Source organism: Psittacula echo (assembly GCF_963264785.1).
Source record: "Psittacula echo genome assembly, chromosome: 2".
Lineage (NCBI taxonomy): Eukaryota > Metazoa > Chordata > Aves > Psittaciformes > Psittacidae > Psittacula > Psittacula echo.
The window spans coordinates 151,568,793-151,594,168 of NC_137737.1; positions in this window are offsets into that span (position 1 = coordinate 151,568,793).

Here is a 25,376-nt window from a genome sequence, read left to right on the forward strand (position 1 = left end):
CAATGAACAGGTAAGCCATTGGCTGTGTTCAGCTCTGAAATCTCTATTATCCTGAGAACATGTTCCTGCCTTGCACATTCCTCTGGTACCAACCTATTAACGTAAAGGAAACAAGAAAACACTTCAGTGAGGAGGGAAAAAAAATGTCATTTTGACTTCAGAAATGACTTGTCTTTATCCTGAGAACTGATGATTGAGAAAAGACAAAAAGTGTTTCGCATGGGAAAATATGGCAATACTAGGTAAGATAGTGAATGCAGATACTCAACTGGATCTCCTTGCCCCTCTTATTATATCAAAAATGAAAGAAAAGCTAGTTTCTTTCTGAAACTTTGCATTCCTGCTTAGGTTTATAATCAAAAGTATACATGAGAAATAGTGTTTACTCAATTCGGATTTGTAAAATACTGCATTTACCTACTTTCTCTATTTTCCAAAGGGCTGAGATCACATATTTTGTCATTTATGTCCACTAAAGTGGCTGAGAATTGATTTCTAAAAGCTTTCAAGGAGAAAGTAAGGAGGAAGTCCTAGTAGCCATGTTAAACACTCTTCTCTTTCTGCACAAAGAGGAAGTCTGAAATACACTGATTCCAATTTCCAAGAAATAGATAAAAAAAAGAAAAAGCATAAGAATAAGATTCTCCTTCCCTAACTCTGCCTGTGATATGAGTTTCCATCTAAGCAGAGTGTCCATGCTGTCTTTATGAACAGTTTAGGGAGTACAACACTTCTGACTAATGTGGGTGATAACTTTAGGAAGTGCCCTAGATTCCCCGAACTCTGCTGACAGCTCTTCACTGATTATAAAGGCAGCCAAGGTGACTAGCTCAGATATAGATGCCTGCACAGTGGACAATCACTTTAAGCAGATAAATCCCTCCCCGGAAGGCCGTGCACTCCCCTGAGGCCCTGCGCTTCTGGGAAGTAGAGGGATAGTCAAGACCTGAGCCACCAAACTTCATTCATTTTGTAGGACTTACTTGAAATATTTGTATCTTCTGAGATATCGAAAGGCAATTGAGAGATGGTCAGTTGTGACTTAGTCACAATTCTCAGCACAAGGGCTGACTGAATTTTTAGGGGAGATGGGAATTGGGCAGACAGGGGAGGCTGGGTTTAGGAATGAGGGTATATAGCTGGAGGGGTTAAAGAAGGAGACCTAGGGCTGGCTTCTGTTTGAAAACGGGGGAATAAAACATCTGACAGGAAACAGGAGCTGGCAAAAAGAAATGGAATTAGAGACAGGACTTTAGGTAAACCCAGGGAGTCGGTTGCAAGGAGAAGAACTTAACTCCCTACCTTAGAGAGTAATTGAGAGCCCTGACTCTTCACTTGAGGCTCCTCTCATGAACAAAATGAATGAATGAATGAATGAATGAATGAATGAATGAATGAATAAAGTTTAGTTTTATTCTTGCTTCAATCACAACCTAAGCACTCAAGCAGAACTATGTAGCACTCCTGGAGGAGTAACTTCCAGAGATCCACAGCACTCAGCTGTTGGGGACAGCCAGCACTTCCCAAATACATACGGTAAACCAATGCCTTTTATTTCACATTTCGACTCAAGAGAAACATCTCTACGAAACTCGCATATGTCACCACTGATACTCTCCTCCCCTCCTCTTCCATTATCATTGCTGGGGTTTGTCTTTTTTTTGTCTGGTTAACTCAAAACTACAAACTGAAGTTGTGCTGCAAATTAACGACTGCAAAAGCCAGCAGCAACCGTTGTGGTTGTTGTGTTCTCAAAATTAAGGAGAGTTTGCCATCTAGAGGGCAAGCAAGACAGGAATTGTGACCTGTAGTGGGAAGCAGCTTTCAGCTTGAGTACAGACAGTTCACTATTACAAATTGGGTAGCATCACAACGACAGACACCAAATAAGGAAGAGGGGTAATGTCTTTTTTCTGAGTCTGGGAGTCATTTTCTTATCTAAATTGTGCGAGCTGAAATAGTCAGACACTTTAATTGAGCTCAGCAGATCAATAGCATTCACATTCAGCAGAAGAAAAAGTTTGCCAGTGACCATACTTTTTGGGCCAGTCAGCTCCACTATGCTGGGATGATCACCAGCAGTGGGTAAAACTTTTCCAATGCAACTGGGTGGCTGCAAATTTCTGCTGAATTTCTGGGCTGGAACAGCTTATATTAGAGGCAGATAACTTTTGCCACAGAAAAACATCATTGAAACGTCTGCAAATCTTCATCCCATGACAGTGGAACTCTTCCATTTTATACGCAGATTAAACAGAAAATTAATTACTTCTCTCTAGTCCTACACCTTCCCCAGTATATTTCCTGCATGATAGATGTCAAAATATGCTCTCAGGGTCTCTTTTTTCATGGGAAAACTGTGAGAGCCTTCCTGCTTTCCTTTGTTTCTTTTTCACTTCTGGTATTTCTAGACTGCACTAAGATGCTCTGTTCTTGAAAACCCTGAGCTATGCTCCCAGCCATGCAGTGGCTCTGCATTTCACTCCACTTGGAAATATTCCAGCTTCCAGGGGAAGAAAGGACTAGATCTCCAAAGCTCCCTTGCACCCACCACTTTCTGGGATCTTATGGAGCACAGAGAGAGCTAGGAGCAATCCCTGCTCCATACAACATGCCATTAAACATCATGGACCTCATGTTGAACAGGGCTGGCAGGTCTGTGACTTGCTGATGGTGGGTCAATTAGACTGCAAGGCAGCTGAGAGACACCAAACTGTTGAACAAATAAGCTTTTCTAAACTACCTGCAAGTGTTTAGGGATGATGGCAAAGACCAACACAAGGCAGAGACCTCCAAGTACTTCACAATTTTGAATGTCTGTTGGAATCCATTTCAGATACTTGGACACCAATGCACTAGAAAGACAGGCTCGTATACCAGCAGAAAAACAGTTCTACACACAGCTTTCAGCTGCTCTCCTACTCATTCCTCCGTGGTTTTCATCCACTGATTTTGTGAACTTGTCTTTGCTTTCCCTATGTCTCTTGGCACTCCATTTTCAATATGCTTACGGGCTACTGTAGGCACTGCTGTCATGACCTGTGCAATAATAATGAAACCATCTGGTGGGTCAACCTGTCACTTTACATGCCATTCCAGGCTCTGATTGCATGAGATCACACAGGCAAAGCAGCTACAGGCAGTGTCCTTGTGATTTTAGGAGGTGACTAAGCTACAGGATGAGATGCTAAGCTGCTGTTGTGAATGCTTGTGACCTTTGAAGATCACAGACTGCTTCCTCTAACAAGTAAAAAGCTTAAGTTAGAGGTCCCATTTCTTGTTGGAGAAATGTAGATTTTGCTTCTGTTTGCCTTTCACTTTCAAATAACACAGTGAACTGACTCCTGAAGTGCATTCAAGACCTTCTCTAGCTTATAAAACATGTCCAGGGACAACTAAATGAGATAACAATATAGCTATTTAGATCTTTTCCACCCGCTCTTCTTGGGCTGGGGTGCATGAGTGAATTCAGGCAGTTAATCAAGCTACTGATTGTCAGCTAAGCCACAGTAATGGTTGGTGCCTGACGGTGCATGTGTCCTTAGCATAATACAGCCACAAAGTAAATTGTGCTAGTCTAGATCCTAATGAAAATTAAATCCACTGTAGAGACAGTTTAAACTAACACACTTCTCACTGGGTCCAACTTCAGGCATGTACACAGACAGCTAGCAGGTTTCATATGTTGGGCATCTTCAGTGACTCAGTTATTCCCTATCATGTGCTGAGGCCTGGGAATTTATCCATTTGGAATAATGATGTAAGAGAGGATTAAACTGTCTGAAACTGTTCTGCATAAATGGCTTGCATAGCTTGAGTTGTATCTGTGCATAACCTTAACTAGAGATGTGGCAAATTCACTAAAAGTCTTTCTTTTTCTTCAATCAAGATTGAATTCATGTCTCTGAAAATAAACAGGCACTCAAACAGAAACTATGAGCCGAGCGTAGTAAGTTTGGGGTGAGTTTCTTTCACCCGTGTGACACAAAGGGTCAGCTTAGATGGCCACAGTGAACTTTTCCTGACATTTAAACCTATAAAACTATGAATCCTTGTGATTCAGTAAGGTGTAATTCACTGCCTGTACCAAAACTCCCTTCCCATCCCCCTGGCATCTGGCCCACTGAGGCTACATGTCTGCAGAAAAGCTGTGTGTTGTGGAATTAGGACAAATGAATGGAAAAACCTAACTGCTTAGCAGAACAAAGCTAAAACACATCAGCTTTCACTCCCTGATGCAGTGGTATGTGGAGCATTGAAGGCATTTGAGCCACAATCCCTGCTCAAATCAACTCTTGCATCCCGTCTGGACAACAGAGTGGCATTCCTGTTTCTTGCTGTGTTGGTGATATGGTTGTTGAAACTCCCCAAACCCAAACTCAGGTGATACTATGTCCATCCCATCCACTCCTGCTCTGAAGAATTTCCCATGTTCAGCCCAAAGTTTCTGGGTTAGAACAGCTTATATTAGAGGCAGCTAGCTAGCTTTTGTCACAAAAAAACATCATAGAAGTTAAGTGTTCTGCACTATTGGATTGGATGAAAAAGTATTCCTATGTCCTAGATTAGAAGAAATTTTGTTATTGCTACTAACACTAAACTTTGCTAGGACTATGAAGTGAGCTTGACTTGAGCTTCAGCTGGTATTTTGCAATTTTACCCTCCAGCCCACTTTTTCTTTTTTAATTGAAACTTCTAGAATACACACTTTCTGTTCAGCTTTTGCAACTTCCTGCATGAATGAAATATCCCCTAACCCTGACCAGAAAAGCCTTCCACATCTCTTTCAGAAATTCGCTTCAGCAAATATAACATCCCCACCAGAAGGAAACGCAAGCTATAAAACATGCAGCAGCCTTCCTTTCTGTCTGCCTTGCTTCAGACTTCATTCATAAAAAAAGAGAGAGAGAGAATGAGAGAAAGTGACAGTTGATTCAGAAAGTTGTACAATGTAAACACTCGTCCACAGATGATGCATGGATGGTTAGCTTTGCATATCTCTGTGGACAACATATGGCTGTCTTTCACACTTGTCAAATCCTAACGGCCATTGTTATCAGCACACAAAAGCTTCCAAATTCCTACCTGTCACTGAAATTCTTAGAAAATGAGAAACCATAACAGACTGAGAAAAAAATAACTGAGATCCTTCCTATCCTGCCCCTGCCTGGGTCCCCAGCCCCTGCCTGCAAGCATAATCCTTACTCAGCAAAGCCACCTTACTGATACTCTCAACTTGTAGGTTCTTTAAGTGTTTGCAAGGTGAGATGGCCAAGCAAATTCCTCAGTCTTTCCAAAGGCTGCACACCTTAGTGACTTTTTTCTGTATAGCAAACATTAAAATACTCCTTATGCGACATAATTATTAATTCTTCTAATTATCATTATTGTTTCCATTTTACAAACAGGGAAATGATAGTAAAGCCTTTATTTTCAGCCCTACTCAGGACCAGTGACCTTAACAGGTTTGCCTGGCATCCAGAGTGAGGACGAAGATAAAAGCTTTCTACCCTCCAGAGATAGATAGCAAAAATATCACATTCACCTGAATTTTAAGGCTTTATGAATCTGCCCACAGCCCATTCAAGAAACAGAAGCAGTACCCTTCCCCCCTTGCTAGGTCTCATTCATGGATCTGAAGCACAGGGGGCCACCATAATCCACCCTCTTCTCTAGGCCTCTCTTCCCTTCCCAGCTCTACCTCCACATCCCCCTGTGATCAAAGATCCAGCCTCCCAGAGAATCCTTCCCGACCCTTGCCTCAGTTTCATCCTCCATCAGACAGTGGGATTTACATTGCACCACGGCTCTGGGAGCACATGGGCACCCAGCCCATGGGTGCTGGTGGTGACTATCCAGATACTTTCTCCTGCTGTTCCCCAGCTATATCCGTCCCCAGCACGGGTGGCCCGGCAGCTCCGAATAGAAAGGCATGCCTGGCACAGGGGACCGAGCGGGAGCAGCAGCCACCCCCATTAGCTGATGCAAAGGTTTCCCTGCAGCCTGGCGGCCTCTGGAGCTGCCTTTGAATGGGCTGCGTGTCAGCAGGCGGCAGGAATTCGGGGAATGTTAAACTGCAGGGCAGTCCACTTTGGAGGATTAAGGCACATGACTCGCACACAAGAGCGATAGCCACCGTGAAGGCCAAACCCCACAAAGAGCAGTTTCTTCCCCCCCACAAGCGATTCTGTAAGCGCCCGCTATCCTGGCCAGCACGAGGAAGCACGACTTGTCTGCGTGGCACGTACAGCTTCCTACTATTCATTGAGAAAAATGAGAGCATGGCTGGTATCTCACAGATTATCTGTCCCAGGGCAGAAGACTGGTTTAGGAGATGGTTAGGGACAGAGGAGGTATTTCTTCAATGAATTCAGTTTCCCACTGTGTGTAAAGGTTACTTCCCTCTGTCACCTCGCTGGATCCTGTCACAGGCTTCCTACTCTGAATAAAAAGCAGAAACTGCCTTTTTGAATGAAACCACTTCTTATTCTGCTGCGTTTGAGTGGCTGGGATCCCCACCCCGCTGCCTGCCCTGCTGCAGCTTGGTTCAGCACTGACATTCCTGTGTTTCTGTTGTGAGAGAAGACATGGGAGCCCTCTGTGCCTTTTGCAACTAAGTATGTTTGTCGTGCCCCATGGGCTTTGCGCTGTGTGCTACACTGGAAACCAGGTTTGATCAGCAGTGCCATGCTGTGTGTGTATTCCAAACTGCACAGTGGAAGGATATGGCCCTCTCTCTCCTTGATAAATCCCTGAGCTGGGTAGACCTGAGGTCAGATATCTCAAGCACTGAGAGGTCTCCCCTTTCCCCCAGGAGCTCAAGGGACCCTAGGAGCCAGCCCCAAGCCTGTCCATCCTCACATAGCACCTGACATTGCTGCCAAGGGCTTCCCAGCAGGAGGAAACTCTTTCTCACTTGATATAACTCTGAAATCATTAAGGGTGGGAGTGTTTGTAAGCATACAGGACACATTGTGGGCCAGCATGGGAAAAGCTCTCACATGGTCCAGAGATGACCATGAAGAAAGCAATATGATCAGCCACGCTGACCTTCTAAAGTGCAAAGCATTTGGGAGGTGGAGGGATCTTGAGATTTTTGTCTTTTCCCTGCACTTAAGGGAATAAGTTTTTTGCAACAAAACCTACATAGATCCAGGCATTCCCAATTGCCATTCAAGAGCTACACCTGAACTGCCAGTGGGATGGATAGGGCACAGACAGGAGGAGCTCTCTCTGGCTCTGACTCCAGGAGAAGGGACACCAAGGTACCATGAAATACTAAAGGCCTGATGCTGCTCCTTGTCACACTGCCCCACATCCACCAACTGCAAAGGAATCCTTCTCTATTTATCCCCATGCAAATAGAAGCAAATTCAGTCTCCAAATACTCCTTACAGATTTTCAGTTGCAAACAGTTGCTTGTGGGATAAATAATTGATTATAATTAAAGCTGTACACCAAAGAGAGCAAGTTTCACATTCCTCCTTTCTTCCCAAGAACTCATTATCCACAGCAGAATACCAGCTGGAGTAAAGGCACCGGAAGTTTGACATAGCTGGCCTTATCTTTGCTGTGCAGGACTGGATAACTTCATGTGTGTAAGCTAACACCCAGATCTTATTCTTCCTTGAGAATATATGGCCGTACAGTTTGGCAGATAAGCTACTGCATTTGCAGGTGATAATTTGTGCACAAAGTGTGACGATGCACATTCATGTCCACTCACAGATTACTGAAATATTGTTTATGAAGTATAGGAATGACAGTGCTGGATCAGACCTAAAGCCCAACATCCTGGTTTGCTGTCCTGAACCTTAGCCTCTGCCAGATTAAGGATTGAGAGCATACATTAAGATTAAAGGAACAGAATACAGCTGACTATGCACAGAGCAATCCTTTCCACATCAATTAGCTAATAACAGCCTTACTAAGATCATCATATTTAATAGCTGTTACTATAGCCCTCCTCCCTGAATTATCTAAACCTGTTAAAAAAACCTCTTATGCTTTTGGCATCTACAACATCCTGTGGCAGTGAGTTCACTGCTCAGCTCTGCACTTGGTGAAAATAATACCATCTTTTCTCTAGTTGAAAAGACTTGACATCCCTAGGCAGCAAAAGCAGAAGCAGCAAAGGGAAATCGCTGGAGGAGATGCTGGCACTGATTGAACCAAACTGCCCAAGACAGCATGGAGGTACAAAACTGGGAGAGGGTTATAGCCAGGTGGGCTGACACAGCAGACCTCCATCTGTAGCCCTTTAACTTAGGAAGTTAATGGCCCAGCACTGCAGAATTGAGGCAGGCAGGACCTTTTAGCTGCATAGGTAGCTTAACCTGGAGCTTCATGCTCACTTTAGGCCACCATAAACCAGTACTGCAACCAGAAGTAGTAGTGCTGGTCTTCCTCGCTGCTCCCTGCAACTTATTTCTGGTCTGGTGCCATCACGCCTTGCGGCCACTATCTGTGGTTAGACAATAAATCAGATCAGTTAAAATGACTTTTTGTTGCTGTTTCCTGAGTAGCTTTAAACCATATCTCTTTCAATACCCAGTTGCCTGCAAAACCAAAAAGCCCTCCTTTTTGTGATGGCTACAGGAAAGGCAGGAAAACGCAAAGCTGCTTCTTTTAGTGGCAACAGTGGCTGTTGCCAGCTTACAGCAAGCCTGGAAATGCAGCACTTGACTCCTAGGCACCATCTGCTTGGTGGTGTGTCCTTTGACCACAGACCAGCTTAACTCACAGCACTAGAGTCTCCCCAGTGAGGTAAATACACCAGATCCACCAGCAGCGAGCTGGACACCATCCTGATGGACACACACTCCCAGCAAAGGCATTTGCTGCTTTGCTCCCTCTTGCTTTCTCTCTGACAGAGCTTTTTTTCAGGTCTTCACAACCACATTTTGAGCAGTTGATATACTTATTAGGAAATAAGTGTTCTTTATTGGCACTGGATGAACCTCTTTGCCTGGCTGAGACTTGGGAATGTAACATGTCATTTACAAAGCTGTCCTGAGAGATCACAGGCAGATAACAAAATATATGCCTTGTATTCAGTCCATTTAAGTGAATAAGATGACAGCACAAGGATTATGCATTGGGTTTACATGCTGAATGGTCACACTTAGAAACCTGACAAATTGCTTCTGAAAATGAAATAGTATTACCTTAGAGCAGGAACAGTGCCAAGTGCTCTCCATAGGAAAAACAGAAGTGTAGAAGGAAAACTGCAAATACCGAGATAACCTTATCTGCTTCCAGTGAGTTGCAGAGTTTTAAGAATGATAGTTTACAGGTATACAGGGCGCAGTCCCTCTGCTGCAAATGAGCCAACTCCCAGCTTTGAGGCACTGAAAGTAAACAGGCAAATTCACTCCTATTTAAATTTTATCCACCAATCTGAATTTGGTTTAATAAGCCTGGGGATCTGGTTACACAATTGTTCCTGTACGTTAAAAAAACAACCCTCATGTGATACCTGACATTTTTCATTCAGCCCATGCACATTTAAAACAATACCCCATATATCGCTTCATGCGGCTTAAATATGCTCTTACACACTCAGTGCACAACCCATGCTGGGTCTGCAGTAATTCAATCTACACCCTCTTTTAGTATGAAATGCACCATGTGATGTTATCAGCCTGGAATAACACCAGCGGCACCGTGTATCTAATCTCCACACATTTCTTGTCAGAAAACACAACCTAACAACATGCCCATCCACAGTTAGGAAAACAAGCACAGAATGCAGGGAGACACGGTACCCAGAGCCACGATCCTGACATTTGTTTCCAGGAAAAATGGTTACGAGTTAAAAGCAAAGGTTAACTACTGTGTCAGATGCTTGACTTTGCTAAGATTTTGGGGCTGGGCTTTTGTCCTTCTTCACAAAAAGTCCAACTCTGATCTCATTCACAGGAGTTTGCACCCATGTAACTTCCCTGGCTTGGTTTGAATTACTCCAGTTGTGATGCAAATGAGAACAGGGTCAGGATGAGGGAAAAGACTGATGGTTCAAACAAAGGGCTGGTGAAACGACAGAAGCAAATTATGTCAAAGCTCTCCCTTGCTTTTTTAATGTAGGTTAACAGAAAGGCTAAAAGGCTTCCTCAGCTCCCCCAGCCAGCAGTGGAAGACAGCAGTGCCACCAGTTGAGCTCAGACATCTTCCTTCCGTTGTGTACAGAAAGCTAGGCAAATGAAAATGAAGATATTGACAGTGCTGTACAGAAAGGTGCCAGCTCGTGAATCAATTGAATTTCCTTGCTGCTCGGCAATTTGAAGCAGGTCTGGAGCGCAAAGGGAGGTTGGAGCTTGCTGGGGCAACAGCTCCCTCTAATGATGGCTGGAAGTCAATCTCAAGGAAGGAGTGATCCTTGCTTCAGTTTGGGAAATGTGTCAGAAAGATCCAAAGGAAGCGGCTGTCCTCCCAGTAATCTGGCTCCCAGATGGAGCCGGCATCTCCAATTACTGATCGCTCTTTACTGACAAGCAGCAATAAACAGTATTTTAACAGGAGGAACAGATTAGGGGTTGAACTGCTGTAGTCACACATGTGTGATGTTTTTCTACTGTGGCCTTAGCAGCTCAGGCTGACTTTCTTTCAGTTGTTGATGGAAGCAACCCCTTTACTTACACAGAGAAAACTAACCACATGCCGGTACCAACAGCAAGGCTTCCTGTGCAATGAAAGAAACACCAAGTGCTACTGTGGTTGCATTGAGGATTTGGCCACTGTGTAGATCAGAGAGTGGCACTTCTGACCAGGCTGTGCTGGCTTTTGACCCAGCTGCCTGATACTATTCCAGCTTTTTTTTCTCCCATTGAGTGCTGTCTGTTTGGGGTAACACTCTAAGGTCGGATCTCGTACCTACAGAAATCATCAACAGTTTTTCTGGTGGTCTCGGGGAGTAGGGTTCTTGATTTACATAGCCAGGGAGAAAGCCCCACATAACTTACCACATGCACAAAAAGTTCATTGGTTTCTAGTCTTTGCTTCATTAATCCCTTTGGATAGGTTACAAGGCTCCCTTTCTAGTAAACTTTTATATTCCTACCCCCTGCTGCTGCTACCAAGGTTGCCAATCACACAGCACTAGTTACTTTTATCTATGCTAGTAAGTGCTGTATGGTGACCAGCCATCACTCAGATGATCTGGGACCAGCGCACATACATGTAAAGCTCAGTTAACATGACTTGACTCAAGAAACTTTTCTCCTTAAGTTTTGTCCTCCGTCAGCCTGTATAGATAGTCACTTAAGAGCAGCCTGCAGCAGCTCTACTCCTTAGTCTGATGCTGACAGTAACCTGATTTGGACTAGGCAGAGTAGTCTTCACTGCTGTAGGGTCCTTTACAGCAGACAAAAGTACAAGGCAAATGCTGCAGCTCTGATTTGGCAAAACATCACATCCACTCACACCCTTTGGACACTGACGGTTCACACCTCATGTGATGGTGTGATGGTTCCACAAGTGCAATGCAGTGGAGATCATCCTCTACTCCCAAATGTGGCTTACTCTGCAAACTGTCCAAAATAAGAAGCTTTTCCACCTGCACTGTTTCCTGAGCAACTGCTGTCTGATTTGCAGACTTATGAAATAAAAAGAAGCTGAAAATATACTCTCATTAAGACCTCACGGCCTCTACCTCAGACCAAATCTAACTAAAAAGAGTTTTGACTGTATAGAAACTGAGAATGAGCATTTAATTAGAATTCATAAATTGTCCAGAGAACAGTTAAGGGGGGTAGAGAGGAATTCTTGCTCTAAGAAGAGTAGAAAATTCTGATCACTAATTAAGTGCCCCTTTCTAGTTAATTTGCTGAGTACGATGGGGTTTTTTCTAGCTTTGCAAAAAATATTCTTAACAATAAAGGTAAAGATAATAATTCTGAAAAGCATATAGATCTGAAACTCAGGATCTATAGGAAGTCATTGGACTGCTTTTCTGAAGGATTCAGTGCCAAGAAACTGTGGTGAAAAAAAGTTCTGATTTTAAAGTGTATAAACAAAATGTCCAAATATTCTACCTAGTTACTGAAATCAGCATTTAAGTGCTGTAACAGCGAAATACCAGCCTGATACACCTGGTTTCCAACTTCTCATCTTCTCCTGGGGCTTGCCTTCGGAAACTGGGATGTGCTTTGTATATAACAGTGCTATAGACCACAAAAGAGGGAAAGGGTTTTTAATAAATTGTGCAACAAAACCTTGAAAACACAGAGTCAGGATACATGGAAACAGTCCTTCCTGCTTTTAAAATCAATGGATCCTAGCGAATGTGATCACAGCACTCGTGCAGTGCAACTAATTGATTGCATGTTTACCTTGCACACCATTCAGGAAATTGGACACAGATGCGGTGAGCATCACTGCACAGAAGACTCCCGCGGGGAAGGCAGTAGAGTCAACATGTTCTGGCCGTCCCTAACAAATGGCACAACTCTCAGTGGGCTCTTCTACAGAGGCACAAGGAAAGTGAGAACAAACAACAAGTGGAGAATGTAAATATCAGGCAGTCAATGTGTAAAGGTGAATCGGTTTCCACAAGCCAAGTTTTGACTGGAATCCTGGGAGGGAAGGCAGCATGTACCTTGAAGCAATCGCATTATCACAAAGAGCAACCAAAAAAACAACCCACAACTATTGCAGTTATTTTGAATCATTCAGCTAAGCAATTCAGCTCCCCTCTTTGCAGGAGGAGCCCATGCAAGGCTTACCCTTACTGCTAACATCTGCTGTATCACATTATATATACTTAGTATTGAACAGTTTTGCCATCCTAAAAAAAAGACATGTAGAGCCTCAGTGCACACTGCACTCATCAGTATTACCCTTGCTTAGTTGAGAGCACTGAGCTCTGCACCGTGAGAGAAGCCTCCTCCTTCCCTCTGAACTGGAAGGAACACCAGCTGAGTCTCATAATGCACTTCTTTGTTCACTGACCCAAAACAGCCAGATCCTGACCACTTCCTAGCACTAATATTCACTTTTCAGTTCAGAAACAGGAGAAAGTATGTCATGAACTGCATATTTTAGAAAGAACTGATTGGTTTTACTGCTTTGTGTTGGGTGTCTGACTGTGGGAACACCACCTTCCCTAACTGTCCTATGGACCAGCTCTGAGTTCTCTCCACACAAGAGAATGCCAGGAACTCAGCCAGTTCATGCACATCCCCAGCTTCATGGGATTTTTCCCTATAAGCAGGCCTATGCACTGTGACACCTACTTACAATGAGCCACCATCTAGCAGGAGAAGCCACAGCACCAGGGTCACAGTGTCAGAGCATCACAGCTAAGGGGAAGAAAGCAGGTCAGGACAGAGCTGGGAATGGCAAACATTCCCATATGAGAGAGCCACGGGGTATGGAAATGCAAAATGTCAGATTAGACGTGTTGAAAATAAAGGATATTAGGACAAGGAACCAGGCAGATTGGCCTCTTTCTGGGATGCAATAACCAGAGGGATCAACACTGTTGACTGCTTGCCTACGCTGAAGACTGGGTGCAGCAACAAAACTCCTCACGTTTACAAATGCTTCTAACAGCCCGACCCAGCAATGCCAAATCACTTGTCCAGCTTCACTGCAGACAAAATAAAATAGCTCTAGGAAGATAAGCGTACCCTGGAAAGCTGGGATTTTCCAGCAGAGAGGGCCAAGTCTCTGTTGGTGGCAATTGGCACTGTTGCTCTAAACTCCATTTACAGGTGCCAAAAGACCATAGCAGAGAACTTGGCAGTGAAACAGCAGTTGTAAAGAGTGACTTTGTGAAGCCTTGCGCACACTTCACCTAAGGTATTACAGCCTGCCCTGCCCCTCCTAAGCACTCCAGAAGTGTGGGATCCTGCTTACCAGCACAATGAGCCAGCAAAGCCCATCAGAAAAGTTTACCACCACCCTCAGTGGTGTGAAAGCAGCAACCACCTAACCTGCAGCAAGGAGAAAACCAACTACCTTTCCAGAAGGCTCCCATTGTTCCAGCTCCTGAGCCACCAGCCCCAGGGAAAGGAGCTGCAGTGTTTGAACTGTATGAGGGAGGAAGGCTGGCACCATAACTTCAGCCACAACTGACCTCAATAAAACTATGGGTGGCTTTTGTTCTTCTGGTTGCAAACTACAAGGGCTCCCAGACAGTCATCCTTCATTCCAATCAGTGTTTGCAGAGAGACAATTACCATGGTGATTCACTGCCAGGCCCCCCTTTACCAGGGGACTTTAGAGAAGCTGCAGCAGTTACACTGATACACCAAGCATATGTTTCGGATACCATGTTGCAGGAATAGTCATGCTGCTTTGTCCACTCATTGCTAAGGTGGCCTCCTCCTGATCTGGCATCATTCAGATGTCTCTCATGCCCACATGTTTACCAAGCCAAATTGCTTCTTACATTAAAACCGTCTGGAACTGGACTCTTCGAACTCCCACAGATGTTTGGCTTTAAAGTCCTGGCCTGGCCTGTCCTGAAGCTAAAAAAGACATGTAGGTCTCAGCTGAATTTTGGCCCAGCCTGGCTGAACTGGTCAGCTGCTGTTCAACTTGCCCGTCAAACTGAGAAACAGGTAAAGGAGCAGGAGTCAGGCTTGCCAGTACTTGACCATTAGTTGCTTACCCTGTTAGGTCAAGCCTAAACTGAATCATGCTGTAGAGTACAAAAATAATATGGAATATTCCCCTTGTGTGGGTGAAGCTTTGGGGCCCTTCACCAGTTTGTTCAAATGCTTTACACCAAAATAATTTGTATTCACCATCTGAAGCACAGTCAATAGCTAAGTATTTCTGAGAACCCCTGTCTAACATCTTCAGCTGCCTACCTGCTCCCAGCCAGCACCCAGTGCCGGCTGAGCCTCCAAGCAATACCCCCCAGCATGATTTTATTGCATTTTCTTTAATTAATCTCTGCAGGAAGCCAAAGGCTGTTCCTGCCCCTGGAGCCAGATCATTAGCTGGCAACCCAAACGTCACAGAAAGAAGCTCCTTGACAGTGGTAATGAAACCAAGACAAAACCAAAAACTGTGAACATTTTTATTGCCACTGGAGCCATCAGCATCCACAGAGTATACACAGAGCTGTCAGCAATGCTTCTCCTCATTTGGGACCCAGTCAAAACAAAGCTCCCAGTCAAACTGCTTGCCTGACCATTACATTAAGTTTTATTTTCACTCTCAGTCATGGTCTGCCACTGATTACATTATGAAATTCATTAGGGAAGAGAAAATTGCAGTTAGTTCCTTGATGGAGCTGAGTGGTGCTATTGCAGAATAGCCAGGAGCAACCAGGGAAAACATGCCCATTAGAGCCTGGTCTAATTCCACCAGGATCTCAGCCAAGAAGTCACAGGACAAAGCAGCAAAGTGAGCGAGGCACTGACAGATCACAGGATAACTTTTCAAAAAGGAGGGTGTTTTTCAAGGCCTGATCATTCGGATAGTATTAAGAAACAAACATATACAAAAGCTTGAAGGAAATGGAAAGAATAAGAGACTATATTGCAAAGTTTTTCCTGTAGTAACTATGCTATAATGGAAGAATTTGGTGACACCTTTTACTGTCGTTAGTCAGATAATTAGGAAACGTCATCCCACATCACCCAGTTCCTACCCTACTGCCATTAAATGGTCCCTTTCTTATCATTCTCACAGCAAAGGTAATGTCAGAGCAATGATATAAATGAATAAGAGCTGCTCAGTTTTATTCAGAAAGTGTTAGATGGAAGAAGGCACCAGGATCTTCACAACAGATTATCTCATACGTTAGCAGAGACATAAATGAAAAATAACTAAAAAAATCTCAAGGGAAGCTTTGTCTCATTCCCACAGATGGCTAGTGATTGAGCACAGGTAGTTTTCACAAGGCAATGGTTTTCTTTGTGGGACTAACTTGAACAATTTCCCACAGAATAAAGCCTCCGTGCCGGAAAGTTTGAAGCCGTAGGCTGAGGACCCCAAACTGGCGACACAGAGGGGCACAAAGCCTGGGCTGATCCTGACTGCCTTGGATAAGAGCACAGTGTAATTCTTACAAACCACAAATGACAAGGTGCACTAGGAGATTGGAGGGAACTTGTTTCTTCTGTTAGTAACCACAGGAGTTTCTTGTGGTCGGTAGTTCTGAGAAGGGGAAGCTGGACAAGTCATAGGTGCGGGAGATTCTCGCTGCCTCTGGGGTTACCCACCCAGCCAGAGCTCAACTGATTAGGAGGATATCGGAGTTACATAATGACATTCTGGGCTGTTTTACTGTAAAGATGCAGGGGGCCTCTCCAAAGCAAGGGATGGGGGTTGTGGATAGCAAAACCACAAGAAATTGAATTAAACTGGGAGAACAATTTAACAAATTCATTTAGCATATAATGTACAACAAACACATATATTTGTATAAGTAAAATATAGTGCATCAGTATTTAAAACCTATTGAATCCAATAGTGTATTTAGACTGGGAGTTCTGCTTTTAAAGTGCCTATAAAATTGCTTGGGATCCATAGGGATCCATCTTTCCTAATATCACACATCTGAAATATTGACATCTGTCTTCGAAAGCCCCAGAAAAAGAAATTAAATGCCTGTTAAAATAAATAGGCATTTTTAGGATGTTCTTAGGATGACAGTTTCAGATGTTTTCTTCCGGGTGAATCAAATTGTTCTCTGGTCCCCAGTGGCTACCAAGAGTGTGTGGTTACTAGACCATATGTAGATGTCTGTGCTCTAGATGCCTGTATTTACCCACAGGAATCCCATCCCATGTGTCCAAACATATGTTTAATAACTTTCAACAATATTTTAATGGAATTTAATTCAACTTCCTATAGAAAGTCCTTTCCAGATTTTTGTCATCAGCCACCTGCAAATTGCTTGTCAAATGAATGCCTTGTACAGGATACATCCATCAAAGGCCATCAAATTCAAGTTTTATGAGGCCAGCATGTGTCAGAAGTCATTGCCACCCCTCATGGTGGAGTTACTGCCCATCACTTGCACAGCAAAGCTGTGACATAGCTCAGGTGGTTTTTGCAAACACAGTAGTTTTCTGTGCGGAAGAACTACAAGTAACTTACCACAAAAATGACCATGAGGGATTGGACCACCTAAAAACAGGTCAGAGGAAAGTCAGCCTACATACCAAGTCCTGTCTTCTGAGACCAAGTGTGGCAACCATTTCAGCAATCTATTCTTTTTAATAGAGAATTATTTTGAAAATACCCTTATTTTCAAAAGAGCATCAGCTCCATAAAGCAGGGTTATAGCTTCTTCAGTGTATTTGTTTCCTGTTAGGTTCTTCATCCATAAGGAAATTCAAGTCTTCTCCCATAATACCTCCTACAGCATTAAAGTTATATGTGGATTTCAGACGGCAATATTCGTTAGATACTACAACACCTACCAGCATGGGGAAAACCCTCATCCATCATCTCATTGGATGTGGGAAAAAAAAACAGAAAAGATGCAATTGCTTGAGTGTTTTGTATGACAATACTTTGAGGGACAAAACAATTCTCCTCCCAGCTCTAAAGCTATTGAAGATATTTTCCTGACACACTCTAAAATGATCTATTGTAGGTCAGAGGGCAATTGCAAGAGAAAAAGATCAATCACACAGGAAGAGATAAGTTTTTCCCTTGATCTTTTTCTCTTTTTTTTTTTTTTTTTTTTTTATTTTAGAGTGAACTGCTTCACTTGTAGGATTTTAATTTTATATTATTCCAGGACTCTCATTTCTTCACTGATTGTTTAGTTTTGAGCTTGGTTTTGGTTAAGTCATTTTAAACCAAAAGAGGCAATCTCATAGTTCTGACCTCATGAAAAAAGAAGAAAATCCAACCAAACAGTCAGCTGAGATGTCCTGATAAGATATTCTTAGTGACTGGAAAAAGTTGTCTGTGAGTAAAGAGAAAAATAAAGACTAGTCTGCAACCCAATAGTATTCTCATAGCGCTGCATATTATGGTCCCATAGATGCCACTCTGATTCATCATGATTAATATTATCACAGCCAGTCCCAAGGGTTGCAGTAATGATTGGCTACTTCTCATGAGGAGCTGTGAAATGGTTCTGTTGCTCTGCATGCTAGACACAGAAATCATTTAAGTACAATAGACTGAGCAAAGCTGATTGCATTCATCTTACAAATTCACTGCATTCACTATGCAAATGTTTTCCTTTCCTCTGCTATTAATGAAGAGCATTGTCCTTTCATTTCTCAGGGAGTTAGTCATGCAGATCCTGTTGCCTGTCAAGAGAACAGCATGGCTGATTCCTCAATAACCACACTCAAAACATATCCTTACCTGGTAATTCATACTTAGTAGCATGCTGCGAGTGTGAAGAAATAGGGAATGCAATGGTTTTGTGTTCATTGCAATAACCATGGCATTCGGGAATGCTTTTATTAGCCAGATATTATCTGCATAGCTGCATTGTCTACGTGTCCCTGCATGAGCAGAACTGCAAATGAACTCTGAAAGAAACAGAACCTCCTCTAAACTGTTTTGAAGTCAAGTCCACAGAAGATCTGTGGCATGAGACATATTACAGGAGCTGGGACAGGATAAATGATTCAGTTATGGCAATGACCTACCCAGCCAGTGACAAACAGAACCAGCGTGTAACTTTGGTGAGTCAAATCTCACCCTGAACTCCATTTGGCTGCATTGACATATATCCACTGACTGTAACAGAGATCTACTGCCAGCCAGCTCAGACCCAGGTACTTACATTGTGAATATCTAAAGTTAGAACACGTGAAGCCCACCCTCAAAAGCTTTCTCATTTGAGCCTTAGTGAACAATGACAATATAGAGAATGGCAGAGTGAGAAAGCAAGACCACATGAATGCTGGTTTCCAAAAATTTGCTTTCCTCCTCTTTCCCCTTCCAAAAATCAAGAAATTCATGTTATTGCAGGCTAGGAAAGATGGAGTCAGCAATTGTTACTGCTCTTTATATTTCTGTAACAAAATGGAAAAGGAATCTCATTAATTTCCATTGCATAGCATATCCACAACTCAGTTTACAGCTGCTACTCTCACTGTCTTATTTTCTTCATGGTAAATCACAATAGCCTTCCAGGAATGTTTCTTATTACTAGATTTGTTTTTTGTCTGCTGGAAAATAGCTGTGTAAATAACTTATCTTCTGAGATTTTCAGTAATGAAATAAATAATTCAGCATAAACTAGTAAAAGACTCACCTTTTCCATCTTCAGTTTTCTTTTGAAAGCTGGCAGTCTCCTAAACCTAACCTAATTATATGATTTACCAACTGTCCAGGTTCATTGGCATTGGTCTTGCACTTGTACCTTTGTGTTGTGTTTTCCCCAGGCTATCTACATCTTAGTAACATGGGTTTATGGCCAATTAGTCAATCTTGTTGATAGGATGGAGATACTTCTTTCTGTTCCTGTTTTTTTGCAGCATGTAAAGGAAAGCACCTGAACCATTTGGTCACTCTGGGTATGGGGTTCACCCTATCACGAGCCACCTTGGCCAGCACAGTCAGTTGCATCACCTGTCATCATAAGATGATTAAGGGAGTGGAGCATCTCCCTTATGAGGAAAGGCTGAGGGAGCCGGGTCTCTATAGTTTGGAGAAGAGGAGACTGCAGGGGGACCTTATTAGTGTATATAAATATATAAAGGGGGAGTGTCATGAGGATGGAGCCAGGCTCTTCTCAGTGGCAAACAATGATAGGACAAGGGGTAATGGGTATAAACTGGAACACAAGAGGTTCCACTTAAACTTGAGAAGAAACTTCTTCTCAGTGAGGGTGACAGAACACTGGAACAGGCTGCCCAGGGAGGTTGTGGAGTCTCCTTCTCTGGAGACATTCAAAACCCACCTGGACACATTCCTGTGTAACCTCATCTAGGTGTTCCTGCTCTGGCAGGGGGATTGGACTAGATGATCTTTTGAGGTCCCTTCCAATCTCTAACATACTGTGATACTGTGATCTGGATCAGACTCCTTGACTCTCAGTGGAGCATGAACCCCAGCTCCAAGTCTAAATGCCCCTGAACTCAATGAAAATTAAATGGAACATATTGCAGAGAAACAAGACAATTAGATTCAAGATACACTTAAATTCAGCTCTACATTTGTGCAGACATAATAATTCATCAGAGAAGATCTGTGTGGCGCTTGGTTTATTTCTGTTATCCAGATATAAAATTAATCGTGCATTAATTGCAGGTGTAGCAAAACTATATCATATATATATATGATATATGATATACATATCATATATGTAGCAAAACTATATGCCTACATCTGTCAGTGATCATAATCTGAATGAGATGGTGCTGCTGCTCTTTCATTGCCTGGCTTTTGGAATATAGTGTCCTCTGACAACACTTCTATAGTGATCCATTCATTCTCTTTTTTTGGATGATTTGGGAGGTGAAAAACAAGAAAGAATCTGTTAACGCAAAATTGCACTAATGTTTCCCCAATATTATATGATCCATATCAGGTGTGGAAACACCATGGGCTGGTCAACGGCAAAGGAGGAGAGCAGACACCCAAGATAGTCACAGTCCAAGAGGAGCCCCTGCTGATCACTGGAGGGATTGCAGCGTGCGCTGTGGTAAATTAGAGTATTTTTCACTCAGCCAGGCAATGTGAATTGAAAACGAATAGAAAAAAAGAAGACTCAAAAGCTGTTGGAGAATGAAAAACTAAAACGGATTCAGCCAAACACACTTTCAATTTCATGTGGTTTTGCAATGGGCATTTTTACAACTGGGAATATCTGAAACTTGCTTTGTCCAGGTGCATTTTAAGACATAACCAAGAAAACATGTCCTTTTTATACACTTTATACATTATATCTTTATACAGCTCCATTAATCACACAAAATAAATATCACTCAACAGGTCGACACAATAAATTGAAAGATTGGAATGAACTTCCAATCATTTCATAGTGAATTGTATATAATTATTTTATTTCCCTGTTGCTTTATATCTCAGTGGTTGAACATTTTATATTTCCCTTTCTCCCCTCCCCCCACAAAAGGAGGTCCAACTGTGTTTGCATTTCTAGTGCCCAAGATCAAAAGTTGTGCAAGATCAAACACAACATCTGAGTCACAGGAGAGGCTAAAGCTTGGGTTTCATGTCACCAGGCTCAGTTTCCCTATAGGGCCACATAGAGTATGTGACTTTTGTACCTGAGTAACTTACATGTTCTGTCCACAGATCCTACAGAACCTGAACTGTCTTCAAAGGAAATGGATGGATGAGAACCAACAGTATTCTTCAGTCTCTCCACTTCTCACACGGGCTTCACCCATACTTAGATTTACAATACAGATGCAAAAGACCTCATCTTCTTACATATGTACTTGCTTATTTATAACCAGTTCCATCTGAAGCTGATTGAACAAATCACATATACATAATGATGTAAATCATATCACTGTCTGCTGGTTAAAAGACCACACCATGCTTTCAATAAGTTCAGTGTACAGTTTAGGAAAAGACAGCAGGACACTGTATAGTCAGTAAACACTGGGATCATAAACATATATTTCACACACATACAATGTCACCCTCTCTTCTGTTCAATGTCATTCATCTTAACTTAGAAAAGAATGAAGATGGACAGCAAAAGGCATCAAAACCATACACAGAATATATCAGGTTGAAATTCAATTAGATGTTTCATTTGGGGCCCAACTAATAAACTTACTAATAATCAGGCCGCTAGCATCTACAATGCACTGTGCGCCCTGCCCAGAGCCTGAAGACCAAAAGCAGAGAAGATAGTCATAGTATCTAATCTAAATCTACTTTCTTTCAGTTGAAAGCCATTTCGCCATTTCTCCTTGTCCTATCCCGCCATGCCCTCGTAAAAAGTCCCTCTCCACCTTTCATAGTCCTGCTGTCCACACTATTTCTGATACAGGCCAGGATGCCTTTGGCCTTCTTGTTCACCAGAGCACAAGCTGGCTCATGTTCAGATGGCTGCTGACCACCACCCCCAGGGTTTTCCTTACAGGCAGCTTTTCAGCCACTCTTCCCCAAGCCTGTAGAATTGCAGCAGTTGTCGTTGTGACCCAAGTGCAGGACCTGGTACTTTGCTGTGTTGAACCTCATACAGTTGGTCCCAGCCCTTTGTGAAGCCTTCCTACCCTCAAGCAGATTAACGTTTCTGCCCAACTAAGTGTTGCCAGCAAACTTACTGAGGGTACTCTTGATCCCCTCATCCATTGGTGTCCTTTAACCTTCTGCACCATCACTGGAGAGGAAAAGCAGCCTGGTTCCCACTCACTAGCAACCAGTTGTGACCGTCCTTGGGACAACCAAGCTAGCAATTCCCTTGTGTCAAAGTCACAGTTACAGAGAGACATCTGCTAGACAGGTCTGTCATGGCAAGCAGAGGTTAAGATCAACACCAACACATAAAAGGTAAGAAAATGTATTCCAGAGGACATCTGCCCAAGGCAAGACCATGAGCATGCTTCATGTTACCAGTGTCACAGCATGGAGCAAAGTGCTGAGAACAACGGGCTATGTTGCACAACCTCAGGGCTCACTTCATATCATCAGAGTCTAGTGGGAAGTAAAAGTGTCATTTTCACCTAGAAACTTATTTTCTTTACACTGCCCCTGGCTGATACTGAATTACAAAAACCAAACACTGACCGGAGCAAGAATGGTCTGATCACTCAGCTGTGTCAGGAAAGTCCTCTTAAAGGACTTTCAGCTGCTGTTCGTCCTCTGAAGAGATATATATATAGACACATGTATAGATATATATATAAATGTATGTATAGATATAAATATACATAAAGCAAATTGGAAAAGTGTGGACAAGAAAAACAGAGTGAAATTTCTCAGAAAGTGATCTGAAATGAACACATAGGCCAGGGAGGGGGTAGTCTCTAGAGATGTGTACATACTCACATTACAACTAACAACAACAGTACAGCTGTTCTTTGTTCTTATTGAAGGATGAAGAAAGTATGTTTATAGATACATATAATTAATGTACAACTCCAGCTGTTTAAAAGGAAACTTGGAGTTACCCCTCATATCCTCAACATGTTATTCCTTATGAAACAGCTGAACCTGAACGGCCTTGCACACAGGAGATCTGGTGGTTAGTACACTCAGAGTTAGTCAAACAAATGTGAATTAAGGTCACCTTAACTCTGAATAGGAGCTTTTGTCCTAGCTTTTAGATACACTTCATAAATTCATTTTTACTTCATACATTTCTTAGGCTTGGATTCATCTCCTCATGTCCTGATATCCTGTGGTCAGTGTGAAAATAGGAAAGGCTCATTAGCTTCAGTGAGTGAAATGTCATTGATTCACAGCCTTCTTCATCCTGTTAGTACAAATTTAGAAGCACCCAGTGGTCCACAATGAACCAGCCCTGGATTTATCCTAGTGCATGTAAATGGTGACCCTTGCTCACCGTACTTGTGTATGATCAAATGCTTTGATTTCCAACCAGCTCTAAACACGTGAGTTTTTCTTGTGACTCGCTATCTATTTACGGCACTACAAATGCATTATGCATGCATTAGATCTCAAAATGAGTCTGAATTTCACAACCTTTCACATTGAGGATATGTCCTCTCTTAATCCTGCTGCACAGCTATTTGCTTGAGAGCATTTCTTTCTCTCCCACTTCTGCCTGCAGAGAGCAAAATAAAGAAGCAAACCAGCTTTACAAACACTGAAATGCTGTAAGTAAACAGTAAATTTAGAATATCCTTCAGATGATTTTGCTCTGGCAGAGTTTCCTGGTCCCTTAGGATCTAGGGATTGCACCAGTCAGAGAGCTGGATTAAGTCACCATCCCCCTATTTCCCAGTTTATCTCGGCACTAGGTAGCGGAATAAACTCAGTTCCAAAGGGATGTCGTGACAAGGGGGTAATAGCAAGCACCCTGATGTCTATTTCTACACTCAACTACTAGGCACATAAAGCCCAGCACAGCTTTGATTACAGAATTGCACTACTGATACTGTGACACAGAAAATCAGAGCATAGAATAGCCAAAAGCAGGGATTTAGGATCAAGATTTCACAGAAAAAAAAGCTGGGAAGGTGATGAAGTATTACAGGTCAATATGTTCATTATTGATACTTTAAGAAGCACAGTTCACTTTGACCCAAGGCCCTTTCTGTTTGAGAAAGGTCCCTTTATGGGGGGTTGGAAGCACATCTTAGTTGCTTTATATTCCCCACTCTAAAAATTATTTCAAGAGCTCATAACCTTTGTGAAAGCTATACTATTTAGGCTGAGGTTTTTTTATATATGCAGAGACAAACCAGTGAAAATACAAAAATACCTTCTTTTTTTATACATTTTATTTAGAAAATTCTGGGGCAGACAGGCAGTTTGCTACATGGCACAAGATAATGGAGGTAATTACGAATGAGTGTACCTAGAGACAAAAGGGGGAAAAAAGAGCAAAGAACATGGAACTGAGAAAGCCAAAACAGCTCTGACCCCTTCAATCCACAGCAAGCAATTGGATCAAGCTAGAATTTTGTCCCTTCATGAAGACAAGAAAAGATACTGAAAAGGTCACTAAAAGCAGCCTTTTCATTAGAGAATCACAAACCTTGTCCGATAATATGCATGGAAGTGAAGATCAAATCAGTGATGGGATTATGATCAAGACATTGAAAAAACCTTTGTTCTAGATAGAATGCAACTTTTGAGAGAGGTCTTATGGTGTCTGACATGATATCATATGAGAATTCAAAAAGGGGCAAAAAGAGAATTTTGAGGTTTTGAGAGCAAAGTTGTGACTGTTGAATCAACAATGTTTTTTGGAGAGTTTATGGAATACTTAATTTGACACTGATGTTGTAACGGAGAGACAAAACCAAGAACAAGCTTGCAGAAAAGATTCTGATTTCAGTTTGGAAAAGGCAATTAGATCCTAAATAGAGAACATCGTTTACAGATTGAAAGCTCTGAAGGAAACCAAGTCTCATTCAGAGGACTCGGTGAGTCAAAGGAGCAACTAGAAGAAAATTGAAAGTTCATAAAGGAACAGAAAAACTGTGCACAAAATTTGAAAGAAGGAGCATGAAGAAATGCACAAAGTGGGAGAAAACACAAACCAAATTTACATTTAGCCCTTGCAAGGAGCTGCTCTATTTTGTAATAGGCAAAATGATTTTGCAAAAGCTTACTGCAAAGACAGAATTTACTGAAGGGGATATAAAGTGCATTACATGACTTCTACACAAGCAAGCATAATTCTTGATGGGAAAGATTCTAATGATACCTAAATAGAGCAGATTTTTACTTTATTTGCAAACAGATCCCTTATTAATTTTAGATTGGGTGCACAGACCAGTGTGATACCTGATGTACAATACAGAGTGTGAAGACAGAACCAATCACAC